Raw genomic sequence first — 24,656 nt, forward strand, 5'->3', positions numbered from 1 at the left:
CAGGTCGAGGCTGTGGTGGCCGGGAGTGGCCACTGCACTCCAGTCTGGGTGACAGAGTGAGACTCCGACTCAAAAAAAAAAAAAAATAATAATTAATTAATTAAAATGCAATGACCTTCTAATGGGAAGGAAAAGGCAAAAGAATTTCACCTTCCAGCTCTCTTGGACAAGGAAGCTTATTTGGGGATACCACTAAATAGCCACCCTAAAGAGAACCCCTAGCTATTAAATGAAATCACCACTTACCACACAACCCCTCTGGAGTGCACAGGCAAACAGCCCTGAGAGGCGAGAGCCGTGCATGGCCTAAAAAGGCTCCACAGGGCCAGCTCAGACGGGGATCATTGCAGGAATATAAACAGTGTGAGACAGACATAAAGCAGTTCAGGTTTTCTACAATCATGGCAACAAAGTGAGATTGATTCGGGACTGAATTAAGCTCTTTATATTGTTTCTACTTAAAAAGGAAATGTATTGACTACAGCCCTCCTCACAGATTTATCTTTCCTGACATCAAGCACATTCATAACCTATTTTGAATTCCAAGGAACAATGCCGGGGTTTAGGAGAGTGAATGCCAACGGGTTGCACCAGGCTGTTTGGGAGGCTGGGCAGAAGCCTCTCTGACTTTTAATTGCTCAGGAAATGGACACAATGTAGATATTCTTTTCTGATCCATCATAACCTCAAGTTAGAAAAATGCCTGCCCAGGATGCCTGCACTTTAGAACGGGTCTATCTTGGGAAGGGCCACGCTAGAGCCTTTTTGGAGACCACGTGGGGTGTCACCTGGGCCTTCAGTCTCTCCTAACAATCTCCTCTCAGAAGTCATGATAGCTCCTCTGGCTGAGGCCTGAATTGCCTGGACTCAAGGATGGCTCATCTGCCTCCAGGCTCTGCCAAGCACAGTGGGCAACGACCCTTCTGAGCCAGCTGGGCCACACCCCATCATGAAACCTTCAGGGACCCACGTGGCCTTGAAGTTTGCAGCACCAATACAAACTTACCTCCTGCACAGAATTCACTAGGTCACATAGTGAGATATCATCTCTACAAAAACTCAGAAATTTAGCCAGGCATGGTGGCATACACCTGTAGTCCCAACTACTTGGAAGGCAGAGACAGGAGGATCGCTTGAGCCCAGGAGTTCAAGGCTAACAGTGAGCCAGGATTGTGCCACGCACTCCAGCTTAGGTGACAGTACAAGATCCTGACTCTAAAAAAAAAAAAAAAACCTCTTCACTCAGCAAATATTTGTTGAGTGTCTGCTATATCCAAGGATGAGTGGTAGGTTCAGTGGAAGATGGATTTCTTGGGTTTTTCCCTCAAGGAACTTGTGGCCTTGCAGGGGCGGGTATGTCTTTCCAAAATTCGAATAGGAGAGTCTCTCCAGCACACCACCCTGTGTCCATCCTTGGGGCCAGTTATCACAGTCGTGCGAACAACCCCTGCCCCCAAAACACAAAGTAAAGTTCTGTGAGAGGAGGCAGTTATTTTCGTCTATTCCCCATGCATTTGTCAAACGAATGCAGTAGTGAATGGTACCCACCGACTTAACGGAATTTTGTTGTTGTTGTTTTGTTTTTTTTGAGTCAAGGTCTAACTCTGTTGCCTAGGCTGGAGTGTAGTAGCATGATCATGGCTCACTGTAGCCTTGAACTTCTGGGATCAAGCGATCCTCCTGTCTCCCAAGCAGTTGAGACTAGAAGCATGCCACCATGCCTGGCTAAATTTCTGATTTTCTGTAGAGATGACGTCTCACTACGTGACCTAGGCTGGTCTTGAACTCCTGGGCTCAAGCGATCCTCTCACCTTAGCCTCCCAAGGTGCTGGCATTATAAGAGTGAGCCACTGCACCCAGCCAAGAATTAATATTAAAGCAGCTTACTTATTTAGTCTGAAGAGAGTTTTCTAACAACTAATTCTGGATTCTCCATGACTCTAGGGGATCAAGGGGGAACCTAGGTTTCCACTGACCTTAGAGAAGTACCCCAGGACCCATAGCTGGGATTCTCATTTGACCTTGAGGCCATGCGGCTTCATTGGAGGTTAGGGGACTCACCCAAGGTCACGCAGCTAGTTAGTGACTGAGCCACAGGAGAGGTCGGAAGGCAACACAGGAAAGACTCAGAATTTAATGGCTGGATAAACAACCAAAAGGGTGACTGGAGCACAGGGTGTCTAGAGGAGGAAGGGGACAATGTCAGCTGGAGTGGCCAAGGAGCTTCGCGAAGGAGGCCTCAGGTGGGTCTCAGAAGATGGCAAGGAAGCAGCCGTCAGGGCAAAGGCTCAGCCACGGGCATGCGTCTGTGGGTGGAGAAGAAGCGTGGCACAGCAGGGCCAGCTGGCAACCAGTGTCACAAAGGCAGGGCCTGCTGCAGAGGCAGAAGTCAGATGTGGGAGGTCACTGTCTGAGACAAGGCCACAGAGCACACTGTTTCCGTGTCTGACCTGGAAGAGGAAACAGGAAGCAACAGCAACTGGGACGAGGCGGTGGGCACCTTCCTCAAGACCACCTCTCAGGAGAGAGGCTGCCCTGACTGACCAGCTGCCACAGGAGGCTCTGGCAAAAGTCAAGGGTCCTGGGGCTCCCAGATATTTTAGCAGCTCCCCTCCAAGTGGATGGGGCTGGCTCAAGTTGGATTAAATAGTAACTAGGAACAGGGGAGTCTGGCAGGTAACACATGCGTCTCTAAAACACGTGATCCCTTCCTCAGACATTTCTGATGGTGAGTAGCCATAGCAATAATTTAATGATTTTTTTTTTTTTTGAGTTGGAGTCTCACTCTGTCGCCCAGACTGGAGTGCAGTGGCCGCTCCCGGCCACCGCAGCCTTGACCCACTGGGCTCCGGCGATCCTCCCTCCTCAGCCTTCTGAGTAGCCGGAATTACAGGCATGCGCTACTACGCCTGGTTGGTTTTTTGATTTACTGTAGAGATGAGGTCTCGCTGCCCAGGCATTTAACGAAGAAAAAAAAAGCGCGATTTGCTGGGTCTGAGTTCTCAGTTCAGTTACTTCCGATCAACTCCCTACGACCCGGAGTGGACTCCACCCACCTCTCACCCACAGCAGCTCAGGTGCAGGCCTGGGCCACCCTGGCTGGTCATGCCTTGCTGGAATTTTTCTTCCAGGCCTCCACCCACCCCTACCACCTCCCTGGCCCCTCGGGGCTCAGTCCGTGGGGACCCCAGGCTGCCAATATCCACTAAGGTCCAGCATAAGTCTCTGGAGCTAAAGGAAGAATTCGAGTTCTTCAGATGGGTCCTTCCAACAGCCCTGCGCCCTGAATGGTAAAAACACAATCAGGTCCCCAAAGGGCAGGGTTTCTTAAGCCCACAGTATTGACAGTCTGCACGGGATAACTACTGCCATTACATGCCAGTAGCATCTGTGCCAACCCAAAGTAACTCCAGACATTGCCAAATGCCCCCTGGGGGTAAAGTCCCCATGCCCCCTCCCCATCCCCATGAGAACCACAGCTGAAAGATGACCTCCCTACATGTGCTATCTCCTATGTCCCCAAAGGCTCAGGCACCTGGAACTCACATCACACCTCAGGGGTTGGTTAAAGGAAAAGCTTTGGATCCAGGAGGTTAGAGTCCTGGCTCTACATCTTTCTAATTCTGTGACTTGAGATAGGTAACTTAAGACTCTTGGAGCCTCAGTTCCTTCATCTGCCAAATGGGGGCAATAAAGCAGCACCTACCTCATGCGAAGGCCACGGCAGTGACACAAAATGACATGTAAAGACTGCCGGGCACCATGAGTGTTCATTAAATGGTCGTGATTATTTACAGGCTTGGAAAATTCCTTTTTAGCCAAGCCTAGAGTTTAGTCTTCATTTCTGTGACTTCTGATCTTCCCCCTCCTTCCTATGCCCTCCCCACCTGTTAAATGCCTTTGGTCTTAACCTTTGGTCTTAAAGAATCCTCCCTGCTGGTTCAAAGGCATCTGAGGTTAAAGTGAAGGAAAGACACATACACACACACACACACACACACACACACACACACACACACACACACACACCCTTTCATATTCAACCCTGCCCGACCAACTCTCCAGACAAAGGTTTCCATTGTTGTCTAAAAACAAACTTTTACACAGGAGCCCAGGGAGCCTTTAAACAGCTACAAAGACTCGAGTCTCCAGATGCTTCATCCCCATTCTGCCCCTGACCTTGACACACCCTTTCTCCTATCTGGGCCTCAGTTTGCTCACCTGTAGGTGAGGGTTCTGGACCCTGATGAGCCATCTAAGGGCCTCCTGTCGCTGCTAACATCCCACATGGTGCTGGAAGACTGCCAGCTGGAGCCACGTTTAGGCAGGTGAATTTGAGAATAGGGTCATGAAGACAAATCATTCCATTGCCCTACATTCCCCAGAGAGCCGGCAGAATATAGTGGCATGGGTGATTGTCGCAGTGGAGCCAGAAATCCCAATACAACAAAATCCCACCTGGCCACCAAGACTTGGGGCGGATGAGCCCTCCCCTCTGCTCCTGCCGCCTTGTGTGTAACCTGGGATACTAAGAGAGGCAGACATGGTGTAGAGGTTATGAGATGAGATCATGAGAGCACCAGGTATAACCCACACTAGCTGTTCACAAAACCTGCGCCTTCCTTGACAGAATCTCAGCTGTGAATTTTGCACTCCGACTCCATGTCAGTCCTCCCTGGAAAGTCCTTCCTTCCCTCCTTTTTCATTCACTATTCATCCCTCATGGCTCTGTCCAAGTTCTCCTCTGCCCGGACGCCTGCTCTGCACTCTGTCTCACAGGTCCAAGGACTTAGGATTCCCAAAGACTGGCCTTGTAGTTTCATTAACCACCACTTCCCTACCCTGAGCATCCCCTTTCTACAAATTTGGGACAATTAATCCCTTCCCTGCTCCACCCCAGGATGGTGCCCTTACCTCAACATCTGTGTAAGCTCAGAGGTCACACACCCCCTCGTCAAAGAGTCTCCAAACCACGCTGGGCGGCCACAGCCCTCTTTCCCCCAACTCCTCATCCAACCTCCTCAGCCAGAGCCCCTCTCCCCAGGCTCCTACTCACTCCAGGACAGGGAATAAGACCATCCGACTTCTTCTCTCACCTCCATGGGGTGATCTCTCAAGTCTCCAGCCAGACCCTTCCTCTGGCCAGAGCCCCGGGGCTGTCAGGATGCCCCCCCAACTCCTTCTAGATGAGCTTGAACCATAAAGGCAGAGACTCCTACTGACAACGAAACGGAGCTTGAGAAGAAGAGGAATTGGCCAACGTCTCTCTGCTGGTTCACAGGCAGAACTGGAGCTTTTTAACAAGGCACCAGGATGCTCAACACACCAGGCCCTCCTCCCCCTAGCTGGTACCCCTCCTCATTTCAGAGATCTCCATCCTCCCAGGCATCATCTCCACCTCCTCCCTGCCCTTTTCTCTCATCCTCTCATTACCAAGACCAATGACCCTTCAGTGACAGGGATGATGGATAGCCCCACCCTCCCAAGCCCACTGCCTGGACTCCACACCTTGGCCCCTAGTGCAGCTAAGGCTGAGCTCCCCAGAACCTGTCCCACCCACCAGGCCCAGACCCCTCTTCCCCTAAGGGCAAACTTCCTCTTGCCTTTTTCAGGCCACTCACCTGACCAACAAGCTGCCACTGGTGGATCCTGCCCAATACTCCTGAGTCTCAGAAACCAACGTCACCCACTCCAGTCAAGCTGGTGTCACCTGCTGCCCTGTGCCCACTACCCACCAGCATGGCCTCCTCTCTTGTCCTCTCTGGGTGCCCGCGTGACTCGCCCTCTCGGAAAGATCCCTTCACCCCTTTCCCTGCTGCTGTTGTCCCTCAAGGCTCTGCCCGAGTGCCCCTCCACAAGGAAGTCTCCCTGGACCTCCACGGTGATCTGATTCCTCAGCACACAGTCGCCTCCGCAAAATGACCACCTACCATCACGGCCATGCCCTTCCACCTCTGACTTCTGCCCTTGGTGCATTTATTCCACCAAGATCATCGGAGCACCTCCCGTGTGCCCAGAGAGCTCTTGTCCTTGCCCTTGAAACCCCTTACCTTTCAAGGCACAGGTTCAGTGCCACCTGCTCTGTTAACCCTTCCTCACCCCTGAGTCTTCTTCTCTCCACCTTGGAACCTCCTGGCTGTCTTCAAGTCCACATCCCTCCACGTCCTCCCAAGATCCCAGGCGTTTGTTTCTTACTCACAGCTGGGCCTCCCACGCTCCCCTCTACCGAGAAGATGCTCAATGACTGGCCTTCACAGTGAACTGAAACAGAATCTGCCCATGCCGAGGCCGGTCTGGGCTCCTGGGTGGCCTCAAGCTCCCTACATCCAAATGACCTCTTACTGTTCTTCCAAGATTGGATTTGGGCCCAGACTGCGTCAAATGACCTCTTATCATTCTTCCAAAATTAGGCTTTCCTCTTTAATTACACCTTATCTGGCCCCACTCTTTGTGGATTCTAATTACATAATTACTTCAAGCCCTGGGACTTGCAAACAAAAAAAGAAAAGGAGGGTTTGTGCACGAGGACACAGGTAAGTAAACACAGCGAGCATATTTACACAGACCGTAGGCCACATTTTCTTATTCACACACAATGTCATAACCTGGAAAACAAAGCCCGGGGAGGGCTCTAAATCACATTAAATCAAAAATGCCACTGGGTAGAAGCAGACCGAGGGGAACTTCATGGAGAAGCGTTCCCCGGAGAGGGGTTTTAAAAGGGCCTTGAAGTCAACCAGCTCCCACCCCTGGCCCCTGGCCCCTGCAACAAAGATGAGGGCCTGTGAGATCACAGCCATGTTCAGTTTTTTGATTTGTTTCATTTTTTGAGCCGGGGTCACACTCTGTCACCCAGGCTGGAGTGCTGAGGCACAATCACGGCTCACGGCATCTTCCACCTCCCAGGCTCTGGCGATCTTCCTGCCTCAGCCTCCCAAGTAACTGGAACTACAAGCGTGTGCCACCATGCCCAGTTAATTTTTTTTATTTTTCTGTAGAGATGGGATCTTGCTGTGCTGCCTACACTGGTCTCGAACTCCTGGGCTCAAGCAGTCCTCCTGCCTCGACCTCCCAAAATGCTGGGATTACAGGGGTGAGCCACTGTGCCTGGCATGTTCAATTTTTAAAGCATGACCAGGCCTGATCTCTCCCAACCAAAACACCCACCCTCTTCTGAATTCCTGGTATTCCCCTCTCCGTGTCACTCCTGAGGCATAAGCGTACCACTCTCTTCTCCCCTACTAGGCCATGCCCATCCTGCAGGCAGGCACCAGCTTCATCTCTCTCGGTGTTCCTAATTCTCATCCCCTCAGTCCTCCTGCCTCACACTTCAGGCTCAGTAAAGTTTTTGCCCTTCTCCGCACCACGGAGTCTTCTCATACTGCCCTGGCTTTGCATGTGCCAGTCCCTCTGTCCTCTGGTTGGGTTCCAGCGCCCCTTCCGTGTGCCCCGTGGCACCCTGTGCTGGCCCCAACAGAGTGTTCACCAGACTCTCCCCCTTCAGACCAGTGGCCACACACTTTTTGATCACACCTTCCCATTAAAGAGCTTTGAGCACACTTACTTGCAAGGTAATTATGAAATCGGTGCCACTATAAATAGGAAAGCAGTGTCTCCCCTGCAGTTAAAGAAATAAACAGAACTTCAAGTGACAAATGCTTTCCTCCTGCACTTCAGTGGCTGTCTTGACGGCTCACCCTGCTCTGGTTAAGGAGCTTGGTGAGAACAGCAGAGGGTGGTTTATTCTCCTTGTGTTTCCAGAAGCCGGTACAGAATCTAAAACTTAAGCAATAAAAAGATGAATTAACTTACTCAACAGTAGAGCACCTTCTGGGGGACAGGCCCACGCCAGGCAGTGGGGATATAACAGTGACAAGAAAGAGCCCCACAGCTGGGCATGGTGGCTGACACCTGTGATCCCAGCACTTTGGGAGGCAGAGGTGAGAGAACTGCCTGAGTCCAGGGGTTTGAGACCAGCCTGGGCAACTAGGTGAGACCTCGTCTCTACAATAAATCCAAAAAAAAGAAAAAACAGCTGGGTGTGGTGGTGCATGCCTGTGGTTCCAGCTACTTGGAAGGCTGAGGTGGAAGGATCACCAGAGTCCAGCAGGTTGGTCAAGGCTGCAGTGGCTGTGAATGTGCCACTGCATTCCAGCCTGGGACACGGAGTGAGCCTCACTCCAACTCAAAAGAAAAGAAAAGAAAGAAACAGCCCCGGTCACTGTCACTGGGGTGGAGACAATGATTTTCCAAACAAATGCAAAAAAGCAGTGGAGACAAACACGACAAAGAAGGATCTGTCCACACCACCACACCCCAAGAGCCCTCCAGCAGGGCGGTGGGAGGGGACTTCCCTGGAATGTGGCACTCCAGGTGAGGTCTGATGGGTGAGGCGCGCTAACCAACTGAAGGGAAACCGCACAGGCAAAGGTCCGGAGACTGGACTCAGCACCAAGGACTAACGGAGGCCAAAAACACGAAACAAATGGATAAACAAGCCCAGAGAGGGCTGCGGGCTTTCTCTCTTCTTGATTCTCCCGCCTGTCAAAACAGGCCACTCCAACTACGGCCTGCAGAGGAGCGGCTCAGCCCTGCTACTGCTTGGCCCTCGGGCCAAGCACACAGGTGGCCTTCCCAGCCTGCCCTCCCAGGACTGGGCTCATACCCCACCCCTTCTGAGAGCCCAAGGGCCCCAGGAGACCCTCCTGAAAACCACACATGTCACTACAGGCACCCACAATCAAAGTCTCCCAGGTAGTTTGATTTTTTTTTTTTTTTTTTTTTGAGTTGGAGTCTCACTCCATCACCCAGGCTGGAATTCAGGGGCACGTTCACGGCCATCGCAGCGTCGACCTGCTGGGCTCCAGCGATCCTTCCACCTCAGCTTCCAAGTAGCCAGAACTACAGGCACACACCTGGCTAATTATTTGATTTTTTTGTTGTTGTAAAGATGAGGTCTCGCCAAATTGCCCAGGCTGTTCTCGAACCTGTGGGCTCTGGTAATCCTCTCACCTCGGCCTACAGTTTGGTTTTTTAAACAGCATGTTAAATATCTCATATCTTCTAACTGCACTGTTTCTTCCTCGCCTACGATAAAAAGGAACAACATCCTTGACTCCTCAAATAAGGACCTGCTTAAAATAAACGCCGATCTGCAAGACAGCCCAGCAGTCTGCACCCTGCTGTTAAGGGCATCTTTGGGATTTCCTCTTTATCCTCGTTATCCAGTACGTGTCCCTGGAGGCTTCTGGAGGGCCCAGAACCACAGGCTGCAAAACCCCTTCCCTGCTGGAGGCCCTCCGACCCCCGGAAGGGAAAGTTATTCACACGATGCTTCAGGTGAGTATTTAAATAGCCCACGCCTTTAATAATTAAAGCCAAAGCCAAGAACGCGGAAGGTAATGCGGGCTGGCGGCTGCAAGCATCCCCCTGCAGCAGCTGTCTCGGAGAGGAGCCGTATCTTCTATCAGTGCTCAGGCATGACTAATATTTCCCAGCTCCTGGGGGACCTCGCCCCCTCACACCTGCCGGTGCTGGCTCACGAACGCACCAGGTCCACCAGAGAGGCCCTGCGAAGCAAGCACAAAGCGTCCCAAAAGGCCTGACAGGGCCTTGGCCCCGTTCATCGGCCCTGCAACCTGATGTGCAGAAGCCACCACCAGACCCTGCCCGGGCCCTTGGCTCTCCCAAGCCCCAGCCTTCTCCGGCTGCTCTGGTTTCTGTCCCTGTTGGGATCTTGCTTTCTCCAGAGCCTCGATTCACCCTGTCCTGCTTCAAAGCAGCTCCCACTCTTGCCCCGTCACTCCACCCTGATGCCCCACTGGCCAGGCTCCTGGGGCAGGGACTCAGATCTCCCAGCTCCGGTTCCAGCCTTTCTTAGCTCATCCCGGCCTTCTAGATACTGCCCAGTCTCCCCTCTCACCAGTCTCCTGTGTGCACTGTCTATAAAGAAAGGCTCGGCCGGGCGAGGTGGCTCACGCCTGTAAATTCAACACTTTGGGAGGCTGAGGCAGGAGCTCACTTGAGGCTGGGAGTTCAAGACCAGCTTGGGCAACACAGCAAGCTCTACCAAAAACAAAAAGGCTCAAGCCCAGAAGAATCAGCAGTATATTTCTTACAGCAGCCTTAGAAAGACTCCCTAATATCCATGTCAAAGGCAAATGTACCCATGTTCCCCCCATCAATTGTCCCTACAACCCCTGACCATCATTCTATGCTCACAGGAAAGGTCCCCCAACACGGGTTCCCCCCAACTAAAGATAAACTCTAAGTGGAGATGAGCAATCCGTGAACAACTTATCTATTTACACATCAGACAAGGAAACTGCTGGTACACACAGAAGCTGGATTTCACAGTCTGTCCTAGTAACCCTCCATACTGGGAAACCAAGTTCAAAGGTCGGCCCACAGGCTGATGTTAATCATCGATGCATGCAGGCACAGCGGCTCATATCTGTAATACCAGCACTTTGGGAGGCCAAGGCAGAAGGATCGTTTGAGCCCAGGAGATCGAGACCAGCCTAGGCAATAGAGCAAGACCCATCTCTACAAAAAATAATAATAATAATCGATGCACAAGGCATTCTATAAATGAGTAATGAGCTTTCAAATTGACAGGCCGGCAGACGGGCAATTCTGGGATCCACTAAGCTCCCATCCCTGTTATAATTGCTCGAAACCAGAACATCACCCAAGAGGATAGAAAGTCAAGGCCCAGGCTGGAAGGGATTGGCAGGGCCAGTTACAGGTGAAGCCACAAGTCCTCAACTCTTCTGATCCTTAGTACTCAGGCAGAACCTGTATTTCCCTGCCACGCTGAGAATCCAGCTTGCCAGGTCAGTCCTGGGTCGGCTATTACTAGACACCTGACCTCAGAGATATCAGAGGCCTCTAGTACCTGCCCTGTGCACCTCACCTGGGTGAGGCTAGATGCGACATCCATTATGTACCACTAGATTACCCTCACTACCTGCACCTCCACACACACCACCCTGTCATACGAAAATCTTCCTGCTTCATAACCTGAAACACACGCTGAATGCCTGCTAGTGAAGCAAAGAGTCCTGCCCTGTCAGTGTGACTAAGGAAATAAAACACCAGGAGGGCGGGACCCACGTATACATCACTGACCAACATTTGTTTAAAGAATGAAGTGAAGGCGGGGCACAGTGGCTTACACCTGTAATCCCAGCACTTTGGGAAGCCAAGGTGAGAAGATCGCTTAAGCCCCGGGGTTCAAGACCAGCCTAAGCAACACAGCGAGACCTCGTCTCTACAAAAAATCAAAAACATTAGCCAGGAGTGGCTACACATCTGTAGTCCCAGTGGCTACTCAGGAGGCTGAGGCAGGAGGACTGCCTGAGCCCAGGAGGTCAAGGTTGCAGAGAGCCAAGATTCGTGCCACTGCACTCCAGCCTGGTGACAGAGTGAGACCCCTCAAACAAAAATAAATAACTACAAATAAAATTTGGGCTGGGCACAGTGGCTCACACCTGTAATTCCAGCAATTTGGGAAGAGGAGGTAAGACAATTGCCTAGGAGTTTCAGACCAGCCTGGGCAACTTGGCGAGACCTCATCTCTACAGTTTAAAAAAAAAAAAATTAGCCTGGCATAGAGGCACATGCCTGTAGTTTCAGTTACTTGGAAAGCTGAAGCGGAAGGATTGCCTGAGCCCAGCGGATCAAGGCTGCAGTGACCATGAGTGGGTCACTGCACTCCAGCCTGGGCGACAGAGTGAGACGCTGACTCAAATAAATAGATAGATAGATAGATAGATAAATAAATAAATATTTTATATATACTTTTAAAAACTCTATATAAAATTTTTAAAAATACAAATGAATAAAACGAGACTGTGGCTCTTAAGGCACTTTTTAAAACCAAGTTCCACGTGTAAACAGGTATTTACCTATCCAACGGAGCACAATCCCATTCCTGAGGCTAACATCAGAGTTCTCTTTCTCCCCATCCAGCAAAATGGGACACCCTCAGAACGCTGTGCTGCTTTAGATGGACCTGCAGGCAAGACTGAGCAAGAGTGGGAATGACATCACCAAGAGATGGGAACCTCAAGGAAAGACCAGGACCCAACAGCTAGGCTAACCAGGCCCCTGTCTCGCTCTCTGCTGCATTGCCCTGGTGCATCCCTCCGCCCCATGGGGATGATGGGGATGACAGTAAATACCTGTGACCCCTCCCCTCCAAGATAATAATGGGAGCGTGGTGGCTCACACCTGTAATCCCAGCACTTTGGGAGGCCAAGGTGGGAGGATTGTTTAAGCCCAGGAGTTCGAGATCCCATCTCTATAAAAAATAAAAATATGAATAATCAATGCACAAGGCATTCTATAAATGAGTAAGAAGCTTTCACATTGACATGCTGGCAGGAGGGCAATGGTGATGCAGTGATGGGAGAAGGAGTGTTTGGGAACCAGGAGAAAGGGCTGGGGAGACCAGCCTAAGTAGAGGCAAGCCAGCAGAAAGGAGACACCAAAAGGAGCCTTGTTCGGAATACTGGTGACCAGTTTGGGGACCCAGAGGGCTTCGTGGACATACTGGCATTTTTACATCAGTTCAGTGTGAGACTAAGGCTGCCCCTGGCGTAGAAATAGTCCATTTCTGTATCTCTCCCCAGGTGGTCGGGCAGCTCTACAAACACAGCTTCCTCCTCCTGACAACATTCTTCTTCCACTCCAGACTGCTTGCTGTTTGATAAGGCTTCCTTGGCACCATCAATATTTCTGTTCCCTTCTCATTCTCAATAATGGTTCACTGAGTGATTACTTGGTGTCAGGCTTACAATTAGCAGATGATCTAATCCTTCCCGCAATCCTGTGAGGTAAGGACTATGATTTTCTCCATTTTACAGGTGAGGCAACAGAGGCCCAGAGCAGTGACTTGCCCTAAAACCCAAGTCCAGGAAGTAACAGAGCTGGGATTTGACCCCAGGCAGCCTGAGAACAGAGACCACACTCTTAGCCTGTCACCTCAAGGAGAGAAAAGCCACACTCAAATACAGGAGATCTGCTCTTGGCTGGGTCCCATCCAGCTGCAGGACCTGAAAAAAATGGCTTTTCTGTGCCTCTGTGGCTCCAGTGTGAGCTGTCTGGTCTAGAATCATGGCTCCGCAGTCCAGCCTGCCTGAGAGATCTCACTGAGCCGGCAGAAACACTCTCTGCCTGGGTTGTTTATGGGGCGGTCACCCATCCCACGTGCCAACTGAGCACTTGTGGCAAGTATGACTGGAAAAGTGATTTTTAAATTCATTTAAATAACCACATGTGGCTAGTGACAACCACACTAGACAGTTCAGCTCTCGTTTATAAACTCAGGAAGGCAGGCGCCATTTCTCTCTGTTTGCCTCTGTATTCCCGGAGCCCAGCATGGCTCCTGGTCTGTAGTCGGTGCCTAATGGCTACTTGTTGGACAAATCAAAAGCGAAGGACTTTCAGATGCTGTCATAGTACTTCATCTCCCAGACAGGCATTGGTTCTTCAGGTTCCCTGGCCGGTGGGCATCTAGTCTTGGCCTGACACAGAATTGGGGCCTCCCAAGGAAGTCTGGTAGGGGAACAGCTCTCACCACGCCAAGTTCTTCCACTGAGCTAAATCCACCTCCCTGAAATTTCTACTTACTAGTCCTGGCAATAAGCTCATAGATTTGGGGAAACCAAAATAAGTTCTGAAAAACCACTGAGACGTTTTTGAACAATTTCAGTGAAGGGTTACATCTGTAATTCATTTCCATGGTGAAGATGAGTCCGATCGTAGCCAGTTACAGGGTAAGACCTATTGGACAAATGCGTGACTGGGATCTGTCTGGGGAAAAACAATCCTCTAGTGTCAGGGCTATGGTCCAGAACTGCCATCTCCCTGACTTTAATACCAACACGTTCAAGTCCCTCAACTCCACAAGCAGGCCGGGAGGGATACAGCTGAGCCCTCAACAAGCTCAGCCTTGTTCTCTGACCAGGGTCTGGGAGCCCTGGCAGAGTAACTCACATTTTCATATTTCCTTGATGGACTCCTTAGAAGCAAACAAATCCAACATTTTCCATATACCTTCTATAAGGGCTGTGGTAGACATGGGAGACACAGAGAGGACTGTGATGTCATCTCACAAGGAGCCCACAGTCTGGCAAGAGTAAGAGATAAAACGTGCACAGGACTTACACTGCCCAAGATGCTGAATTAAGTTCAAGAGAAAGACATCTGAACCAAACAATCAACTCAGCACACACCATAGCGGACATACACACAAAACACTGCACTGCGCTGGGCACAGTGGTTCATGTCTGTCATCTCAGCACTTTGGGAGGCTCAGGCGGGAGGACTGCTTGAGGCCAGGAGGTCGAGACCAGCCTGGGTGACAGAGTGAAACCCCGTCTCTACAAAAAATGAATTAAATTTTAAAAAGAAAACAAAACAAAACACTGCACTGGCTGCCTCAGAAGAGACACCTAGAAGGATCCTAGCGCCCTGCCTTACATACAGCAGGTGCTCAGCATAGAGAACTGAATCAAACCTTGACCAACATATCCTTTTTATTTTTTTGAGTCAGGGTTTCACTGTCACCCAGGCTGGGTGGCACAGATCATGGTTCACCACAGTCTCCACCTCCTGGGCTCAGGTGAGCCTTCTACCTCAGCCTCCCAAGTAGCTGGAACCACAGGTTTACACCACCACATCTGGCTATTTTTTGTTGTTATTGTTGTTGTTTGTAGAGATGAGGTCTCACTTTCTGGCTGGTCTCTAACTTCTAGGCTCAAGTGATCCTCCCACCTTGGCCTCCCAAAGTGCTAGGATTATAGGCATGAGCCACTGCGCCCAGGCAACACCTCATTTTAAGGCTGAGGAAACCAAGGCCCAGACAGGTTAAGGAGCTTCTCCAGGTGACTCAGAGAGTTACTGGCGGAGCTGGAGATGGCACCTGGGCTTCACCACACACCAGCAATCGCCTACAATGCTGTCCCATGGTGCTTCTCACCCTACACAGTGTGGGGAGACCAGGCAAGCTCAGTGCCTGTTATTACAGCTATCTCAGGTTAAACACTGGATTTATTTTTGTAAGACTGCATGGTCAGGACTTTCTTGAAATCTGATGACTAACCATAGGCCCATCATCTTAGAAACATGCGTTCATCATTTAACAAACTTTTCTTGGGAATATATCCTAAATCGGACAAGTTTAAGTGCTTAGACAAAGAGATGAAACAAACTTCTGGTCCAGCCAGAGGGCTGAACACCCATGTTTATCTCTGCTCCCTCCCAGAACCCCATTAAAAAGATAGGAGAGGAATGCGCTTATCAACGGAAAGGGGACAACCCCAGAGGACGTGTGTCAACAGAACCCAGGGCGACAGACAGCTGATGGCCACAGTAGCTGATTTAGGTCTCTGCACTGTTTGCTCTAAGGGAAATCACTCGACAAGTGGCCAACTTGTGGCACGGAAGCGTGCTCAGGAACTGGAGGTACCAAGGACACTAAAGGGAGAACCAGGATGGAGCTAAAAAGACGGGTGCAGCCAGACGCGGTGGCTCACGCCTATAATCCCAGCACTTTGGGAGGCCGAGGTGAGAGGATTGCCTGAGCTCGCGGGTTCGAGACCGGCCTGGGCAACTTGGTGAGACCTCATCTCTACAATAAATCATGAAATTAACCGGGCATGGTGGTGCGTGCCTGTAGTTCCAGCTACTTGGAAGGCTGAGGAGGAAGGATCGCCTGAGCCCGGCAGGTCGAGGCTGCGGTGGCCGGGAGCGTGCCACCATCCTCCAGCCTGGGTGACAGAGTGAGACTCCCACTCCGCCCTAAAAAAAGATGGGTGCCTGCTGAAAGTGGGTACAAAGAGCAGTCAGGCCAGGGTGCCGCCTGCAATCCATGCGGCCTGGGGGTTCCTGCCCTCTGCCAGCAGAAGGTAGAGGTCCTGTTCAGAGACCCTCTGGATTTAGACACGAATGAGGGAGGGATGTAGCTGAGGGAAGGCAGAGGGAGAGAGAGGGACAGCTGTCGAAGACCAAGGTACTGAGTGAAAGTCTGTACAGCCAACAGGCTCATTCCCAGCTGCCCTCCCCATCAAGGCTCCCAGGATGCAGGATAGCCAGGCTGTCACCCACCCCACCCCAGGCAAAATCTTCTCCAAGAAAGCCCTCACAGGGAAGACCCAGAGAAAGAAATCCGCAGGCACTGATATGTAGGTTTCTCCAGTAGGAAAAAAAAAAGGGGAGACTCTTGATTGGATCACCCTACAATGAAGTTAACAAACCTCTTCCCAGATGCCTAGTCAGATTCTGGTGTCCACTTTTAAAATATAAATGGACAGTCAAGGGTCAGTATGCACAGAAGGTTAACTCCAATGGGGAACACAGTAACCAAAGCAAACAGAATAAGGAACTTGGAGGAAACAGAGACGATGTGGGGAACAGCAGAAAACCACACACACACACACACACACACACACACACACACACACACACACACACAGAACTAATGAAGGAATTTATTGCACCCATGAAACAAGGACAGGATGTTATTTCAAAAAGAAGGGAAAAGCAAGCACTCAAAGAACTTGGGAGCTCTTAGCAACAAAAGTATGTTTCATACAAAAACACGAAAGCAGAAATTTAAAAATTGAAAAAAGTTAAAGGTAAAGCCGAAGGTTCTTCTCAAAAAAGTAAAACAAAAATATAATAAAATGGAAAACAGGAAATAAAAATATTTTAAAATTATAAACTCAATACAGGAAGTCCAATATCCAACAAATAGGTATTCCAAAGAAAAAACATAGAAAAGGAAATTGTAAATATAAGCTTACATTTAGGAAAATTGCACCAATTTTCTGAAATGTAAGTTTATATTTACAAAGAAGTCAGTCTTCAGAACAAAAAATCACACTAGGCCGGGCTCGATGGATCAGCCTGTAATCCCAGCACCTTGGGAGGCTGAGGCGAGTGGATTGCCTGAGCTCGCGGGTTTGAGACCAGCCCGGGCAACTTGGCAAGACCTCATCTCTACAATAAAATAGCAAAAAATTAGCCAGGCATGGTAGCGCTCTCCTGTTGTTCCAGCTACTTGGAAGGCTGAGGTGGAAGGATCACCGAAGATCAGTAAGTCGACAATAGGGTGGCCATGAGTGTGCCACTGCACTCCAGTCTGGGCAACAGAGTGAGACTCCAAATCAAAAAAAAAAAAAAAAAAAGTCACACTAAAGACCCAACCTAATAATTTTTAAAGCAAGGGAATTTCAAATACAGGGAAAGAGAGAAAATCCTAAAAACTTTCAGTAAGAAAGTACAATTCACAAATGCTCAAGAATCAGAATAACATCAAAATTTTTGACATCAAAATGGAAACCTTGAAGACAGTAGAACAATGTCTTGGAGATTCTAAGAGCTTTTAACCTAAAATTCTAGATGCATCAAATCACCAATCAAAAATAAGTATAGTGTGAGAACATCTCAAACGTGAAAGTTTAAAGTAACCAAATCCCCAGACCCTCTCTCAGAAATCCAAGGAGGAATAAATCAACAAAAGGAAAACAGAGGGTCTGACCCTGGACAAGGTGAGGGAATTCCCAGGATGAGTCAGGTCACAGGCCGAGAGGTCAAAGGGCAAGAACAAAGGCGAGGATGGAGGCCTCTGGGAGGAAACTCCCAAGGGACAAAAAAAAAAAGATAACAAAATAGAAAAGAATTTTTAAAAAACACAGATTTTTTTAAAATGCTGTCAGAAACTTTTGGACTTACAAGTACATAGAAACTAAGCAAACAGAAGATAAATGGCAATTATTAACTCAAAAAAAGTACAAGAAAGGGGCCAGGCAGGGTGGCTCATGCCTGTAATCCTAGCATTTTGCAAGGCTGAGGCATGAGGATGATTTGAGGCCAGCAGTTCAAGACTAGCCTGGGCAACATAGCCAAATCCCATCTCTACAAAAAAAATTTTTTTTTTTTTAGCAAGGCATTATGGCACCTGTGGTCCCAGCTACTCAGAAGTTGAGGAGGGAGGAACACCTGAGCCCAGGGAGGTCAAGACTGCAGTGGGCTGGGATCATGCCACTGTACTCCAATCTGGGCAACAGAGGGAGGTCCTACCATTAAAAAAAGTTTAAAAGTACAAGAAAGGAATTATCATTATAGTATACTATATGGCTCATCCATGAACACTATTTATACAGTCAAAATAATATAAGCACTGAATACCAATGTAACCAAAAACTGTGATTCAACAACAGTGAAAGGATAAGGAAGAAGAGAAGTATCGGGGGGGAGGGAGTTCCTCTAATCCATAGTAAGACATCAGGAAATAATATCTCAAAATAACAGTTAAAATGAATAAACAGGAAACAGCATTGTAAGCAGGTACTTATAAATGTGACCGTCATATGAGGAGACATAGCTAGAAGAATTGTGACTGTCATAGAGAGACTAATGACCCCTCAAAGAGGTCTATATCCTAGCCCCCAATCCAGGAGCACGTTAAGTTACACAGCAAGGGGGAAATATGGTTACAGATGGAATTAAGGTTGCTAATCAACTGACCTTAAAATAGAGAAGGTGGCTGGGCCCTGTGGCTCACGCCTGTAATCCCAGCACTTTGGGAGGCTAAGGCGAGAGGATTGCCAGAGCCCGCAGGTTTGAGACCAGCCTGGGCAACATAACTAGACCTTGTCTCTACCATACTTTTTTTTTTTTTTAATTAGCCGGGCGTGGTGGTGTGCCCCTGTAGTTCCAGCTCCTTGGAAGGCTGAGGTGGATCGCCTTGAGCCCAGCATGTCGAGGCTGCGGTGGCTGTGAGTGTGCTACTGCACTCCAGCCTGGGCAGCAGAGTGAGACTCCGACTCAAAGAAAAAAAGAAGAAAAAAAAGGGAGGTTTTCCTAGATTATCCTGGTGGGCCCAATATAATCCCACAGGTCCTAGAGAGCAGAAGAGGAAGGAAGAAGAAGGGAATCAGACGAAGACGTGACTATGAAAAGTCAGAGAAGGACTCAACCAGCCCTTCCTGGCTTTGAAGATGAAAGAAAGTGAGCTTGGGCAAAGAAATGCAGGGGGCCTCTTGATGTTGGCATACACAAGACAACAGACTCTTCCCTGAAGGGAATGTAACCCTGATACCCACATCTTTGCCCGGTGAGACCTTTTTCAGACTTCTAAGCTACAAAGCTGTAGTGCAAACTTAGGTTGTGTTGAGCGACTATATTTGTGCTAGTACAAGTTGGGGTTGTGTTAAGCCACTAAGTCTGTTACTGCAGCAACAAAATCTGATTCGGTGCCTGACCCTGGGGAATGGATCACCAGGATGACAAGGAGTGACAAAGCCTTCTTCATAAGCCTGGTTTTCTTGTGGTGTGATTTGGCTTCTAATATATATAGAATGCTTTGATAGAAATTAAAATTAAATTTTATTTATTTTTTGAGTTGGAGTCTCCCTCTGTAGCCCAGGCTGGAGTGTACAGCAGCCTCAACCTGCTGGGCTCAGACGATCCTTCCACCTCAGCCTTCCAAATAGCTGGAACAACAAGGGTGTGCCACCACGCCCAACTAATTTTTGATTTATTGTAGAGACGAGGTCTTGCCAAATTGCCCAGGTTGGTCTCATACCCCTGGGCTCATGCAATCCTCTCACCTCCGCCTCCCAAATTTAATTTAAAAAGAGAGGAAACACAGATTCTCTCTCTTCCTAAGCCTCACATATATGGAGGAGGAAGCAGACAAGAGAACCAGCAATAACAACAGAAGTAGCAAGCTGTTTACAAGAAGTTAACCAGCTCTTTCAGATGTCAGCAGAGTCTGAAAGAAGAAGCAGGCGTCATCCAGGAAAAGCAGGAAAAGGCCTTCTGGGGAGGGAGCAAGTCCTGGTGGGGGCAGAGGGATCTGGCCTTTGGGGATGTGGAAGAGTTTGGAATAACTGGGGCATACAGTGGGTCAGGGAGAGGCGGTGGGAGAGGCCGGCAGGGTACCTGTCAGCACCAGCAGGTTGATGCCTGCCCCACCCCTGGCTTCTCCAGCTGAGTGTATATGATGACTGAAGGCCCAAGGGAAATATAGCGTTTTCCTAGACCATGAACTGTATTCAATAGTGAGGCAGCTTTTTGTTGTTGTTTTTTGAGACAAGGTCTCACTGTCACCCAGGTTAAAGTGCGTGGGGCGATCATAGCTCACCGTGGCCTTGACCTCCTGGGCTCAAGTGATCCTCTCGCCTCAGCCTCCCAAGTACCTGGGACTCTAGGCATGCACCACTTCGTCTGGATAATTTGTTTTTTTGTAGAGATGGGTCTCACTATGTTGCCTAGGCTATAGTAAAGCAGTTTGACCACTTTTATACTAAAAGCAGATCTATTATAGAGAATACGAAATTCACGTGAATTTTTAATATAAAAACTACAGACTTTGACAACCCCTTTGGGGCCCCTCCCACTGTGGGAGCCTTTCTGTCCTCTCAATAAATCCTGCTTTCAAAAAAAAAACACTACAAACTTCAAGGTGACTTCTTGTTTGTGAGCCCCACTTTGGACACTAAGCTATTTGCTGACCACTGAGCACCAACACTCAATCTTCTCTGTAATTAATCAGAGTTAGAAGAACACCATGAAGAGAAACAGCATCTATCTATCAAAGCATCTGGGACTTCACACCAGCAACCTGTTGGTGGCTGTCCCCCCTCCCAAGAGGGGTGTGAGGGCTCCCCCAACACTGATCAGAAAGTTGACAAGCATCTTATTTTTTTCCAAAGGTGTCTGTGCCCTGCTACAGCCAGTTGGGTTAGCTCAGCCTGGGGAAACAAAGAAACCATCACACAGAATTCTTCCTAGACATCCTCTCTTGGCCACAGTCTGCCAGCCTTTCTCATTCTGAGCATTATCCAATCATCGAGAAGAGCCCCAAACAGCTGCAGTGGCTCACACCTGTAATCCCTGCATTTTGGGAGGCCGAGGCAGAAGAACTGCTTGAGCCTAGGTGTCAGAGACCAGCCTGGGCAACATAGCAAGATCTCATCTCTACAAAAATCAAAAAATTAGCCAAGTATGGTGGCACATGCCTGTAGTCCTAGCTACTTGGGAGACCGAAACAGAAGGATCACCTGAGCCCAAATGGTGGAGGCTGAGGTGAGCTGGGAATGGGCCACTGCACTCCCATCAGTCATGGTGATAAAGTGAGACCATGACTCACAAAAAAGAAGAGCCCCGCCTCTACCACCAGTATCCTCAACCCCTTAAAGTGCAGGCCTCTGTTAGAGAATAGATTAAAAACACTTCCCATGGAAGGAAGTCAAGAAATAGGGCACATCTCTTGGGACGGCATGTCCCTTGTGATCCACAATACAAGGGTGGAAACTTTTTCTATTGTTGTAAAAACAATAACTACATGACAGAGACCCGGGAACATTTTTTTTCCCTATCAAGAGCCACTACTGACCACAGAAGAGGAGAGGGGGAAAAAATCCATGGGAGGCCACACAGAAGTAAAAAGCCATTTCAGTGGGTTCAATTCGTTTGCTTCTTGTTTGTTTTATGTTGTAAAATACACACATCCAAAAAGACTGAACTCAACTGATTTTAAATTAAGAACAGAGTACATAAAATTTTAACGACAATATATTAAAATACACTGAAGAGTCAGTCACAGTAAATGACATTGCTCATGGCCAGCTGTTGGCTTGAGCTGCAGACTTCAAAGTATGATCACCTTTCATTCTTGCCTTTGAATGGCTAACACTCTGGTCAACCACTGTTCACAGCTCTTTAATTGCTCATTGAAACATTCTGAGGCTCAGCTCAGGTCACAGGCCAGAAGCTCCCCGAAATGAGCCGCAATTCAGTACATCAGTCATCTGCAAGTCTCTCCTCTGAAATGGGAGCACATAAAACGCTATCTCAGAAAAACGTACAAAGCACCCATCAAAGTCACAGGAGAAAATGCTGTCTGCGTCAGAAAGAAATCCATGGAAAACTTTTTTTGGGTTTTGCATTTGGAAAAAAAACTGGAACTTCAGCAGAACTAGCTCCCAAACTAACCTCAGCATTGGCCCCATCACCACCAGCACACCTGACTCCCCACATGCTCCCATGACTGTAAGGGCCTCCCCCGCACTCTGAAATCTGAGGTTCAACAGGAGAGATCCCAAGGGGACTCCCACTGGGTCCCAGATCCAGGCTGGATTCTCAGGCCACCCGCAGCCACCCTAGCCCAAGCCAAGCCTCTCCTCCCTCCACCCCAAGGGCTGCAGAAGTGCTCTGCCATTTCACCGCCCACAGAACCCAGCTTGCAAGCTCCAGGCTTGGCTTTCTTCACCACAAGACCCATCCCCAACCTCCTATCTTCTCCCATCTGCCTCTCCAACCCCTCCTTTCTTTTGCTCCCATTTCCTCTGACTTTTCCCTACCCCACGTTAGGATCATGTCTCTCACAGGAGGAGGGGGTTTCACAGATGCATCTAGAACGCAGAGCCCAGAATCTGTCCACCAGCGTTCCCGGCCCAGCTCCACTTCTTGCTAGCTGTGTGACCTTGGACAAATGGCCAAGCCTCCCAACGCCTCAAATTCCTCAGTGAGGGAGGCCGAATCTGGCAGTCATGGGGTTCTCTTCCAACTCTAATGTTCTAGATAACTGTACGTTCTCCTGTGTAACCAACGCTCAAACAGCGAGTTAAACATCCACGGGGAGAGAGAATGAACTGGAGAAATTCCCTCTCCCTGGCAATCTGTCATCCCGCCCTCACCTTCCACAGACAATCACCCACTCTGGGGCCTGCGCCTCTCTCACTCTGGGCCATTCTAGCTCTGAATTATTTATAGACAGTACAACCTCAGGAAATCACACGGATCGAGAAGAAGGTGAATGGGAATCCAACAGAAGCCTGGGTCCTAGAATGCTTCTTTCATGCCACTGCTCAATGCTCTCAATTTCACATCAGTTTTAGCAAACAGAAAGGAATCCAAAAATGCCACCACAAGCTGCACCTGGGAACCTAAGAACAGGAATGCTGTCAGGAACCTGGAAAACCATCTGCACGAAAGTCCTCCACTTCACCAGCAAGGACACAGGCCCCGGGAGCGGAAGCCACCAGCCTAGAGCTCACAGCTCAGTGGCCAGGATCAAAGCCAGCTGCCCTGCCTCTGAAAAAGGCAGAGCGCCTCCACTGAAGCTTTTGAGACCACCCGTTCCTTTCTCATACAGACAGGTCAAACCCTAAATCACCAGCAAGCGCCGTATCCAGCAAATTGACCTCCCCGTCCAGGGAGGGGTCCCGAGATAAGTTCGGTTGACTAGATGACTATCAATGCTGCACAATAAAAGCTTTCTTTCCTGGGCCTACCCTTTCACTCTCCACAAAGAAAACCCCAGACTCTGCTATCTGTATTGAACTCTGTTTTGGAGATGGGGACAGAGGGGACAACTGAGCAGCGCTAAGTTCTGCCAGGAAGAAGCATTTGTTAGTCATTTTCTGTAACTCTGACCCACCCACTCCCACCCCTGCCCCAACAAGATGACCAGTCTCTTCAGAAAAGTTTACAGAAACTCTCCAACTACAACAGATGAAAGCAGGTAACAGGAGGAAAAGACCGGCAGGGTGAGAGCTGTATGGAAGGGACGATACCCTCCCATCTCTTCACAGGGCAGACAGCATTTCATTTCAGGTGCCAGTTCCCTGCAGGGAAGTCACCTCAGCTAGTGGTGGCAGGGACCCCGGGGGCCGAGAGATGTGCTCTCTGTAACACCTGGAGAACTAACCTTTCCTAGCCATCTGCTCCAACAATGCCCAAGGAAGAGGTGCCAAGAGACAAACCCTCCCCTCCCTTCCCCTCCGGCCAAGAGCAGGACACCAGAGCTTGGCTGTCGAGGGCCTATTTAAGCCAGCACCCAGAGGGTGGGGCAGAAAACCTTTGGCAGCGTCCTCCACCGCCACCCCTGCCCCTCACAACACAAACACACACACACACACACACACACACACACCTCGCTCTGTAGACAGCCCTCTACCTCATCTAAGTCTCTGAGGGCTGTAGAGATGATGGTGTCTCCAAATGTCCATCGTGCCGTCCTCGCCGCCGCTGACCCCCTGCTGCCCACCCGGCTTGAAATCCACCCCTCCTCTCTTCTGTCACCACCAAGCTTCCTTTCCAACCAGAAACACGGAATTGCATCTAAAGCCGAGGCGCTCAAGACACAAGGCGAGTGGAGACACACAATCCACGCCCGGCCTCCACTTAAAGGGAGCACGGGGGGCGGGGGGCGGGGGGCGGGGGGGGGGGAGATGGAGTCGGAGGCCTGACAGGCCAGACGGGTTCCATGATGGCTCTAGACAAACCTCCCCGCTATTGACGGTGAGAGCAATTCCAGCCATTTCAGCGGGTCGGCCCCGGGACAACGGGCCCATCCCAGCGCTCGGGGTTTTAAAACAAAAACCCAAAGGCACGGCTAGAACATGCCGGGGGAACCAGGGGGCCGCATGAAATGAGCCGCGCTCAGTGGGCTCCCTCCCGCTTTGATGTAGCCCTGCCAGAGCGTGATACATTCTGCCGGCCCCAGGAGAGCAGGCACCGGTGAATTTCAAGGCCGTCTTACGACAGCGGATGCTGGGGATGCAGAACCCGACCGCGCGTCCCCAGGAAAGGCTCAGAACGACCCCAAGCCTCCTTCCCCCTCGGTCTCGACCGGC

General features: G+C 49.7%; 1 protein-coding gene across 4 annotated transcripts in view; it reads right to left on the bottom strand.

Annotated features, from left to right (window-relative positions):
- Positions 1 to 24,656, bottom strand: part of SORBS1 (sorbin and SH3 domain containing 1) — a 274,935-nt gene that overhangs the window by 249,755 nt on the left and 524 nt on the right. The gene's annotated exons all lie outside the window — the stretch shown is intronic.

The sequence above is a fragment of the Carlito syrichta genome, unplaced genomic scaffold (assembly GCF_000164805.1).
Source record: "Carlito syrichta isolate Samal-C Ts95f unplaced genomic scaffold, Tarsius_syrichta-2.0.1 Scaffold304557, whole genome shotgun sequence".
Lineage (NCBI taxonomy): Eukaryota > Metazoa > Chordata > Mammalia > Primates > Tarsiidae > Carlito > Carlito syrichta.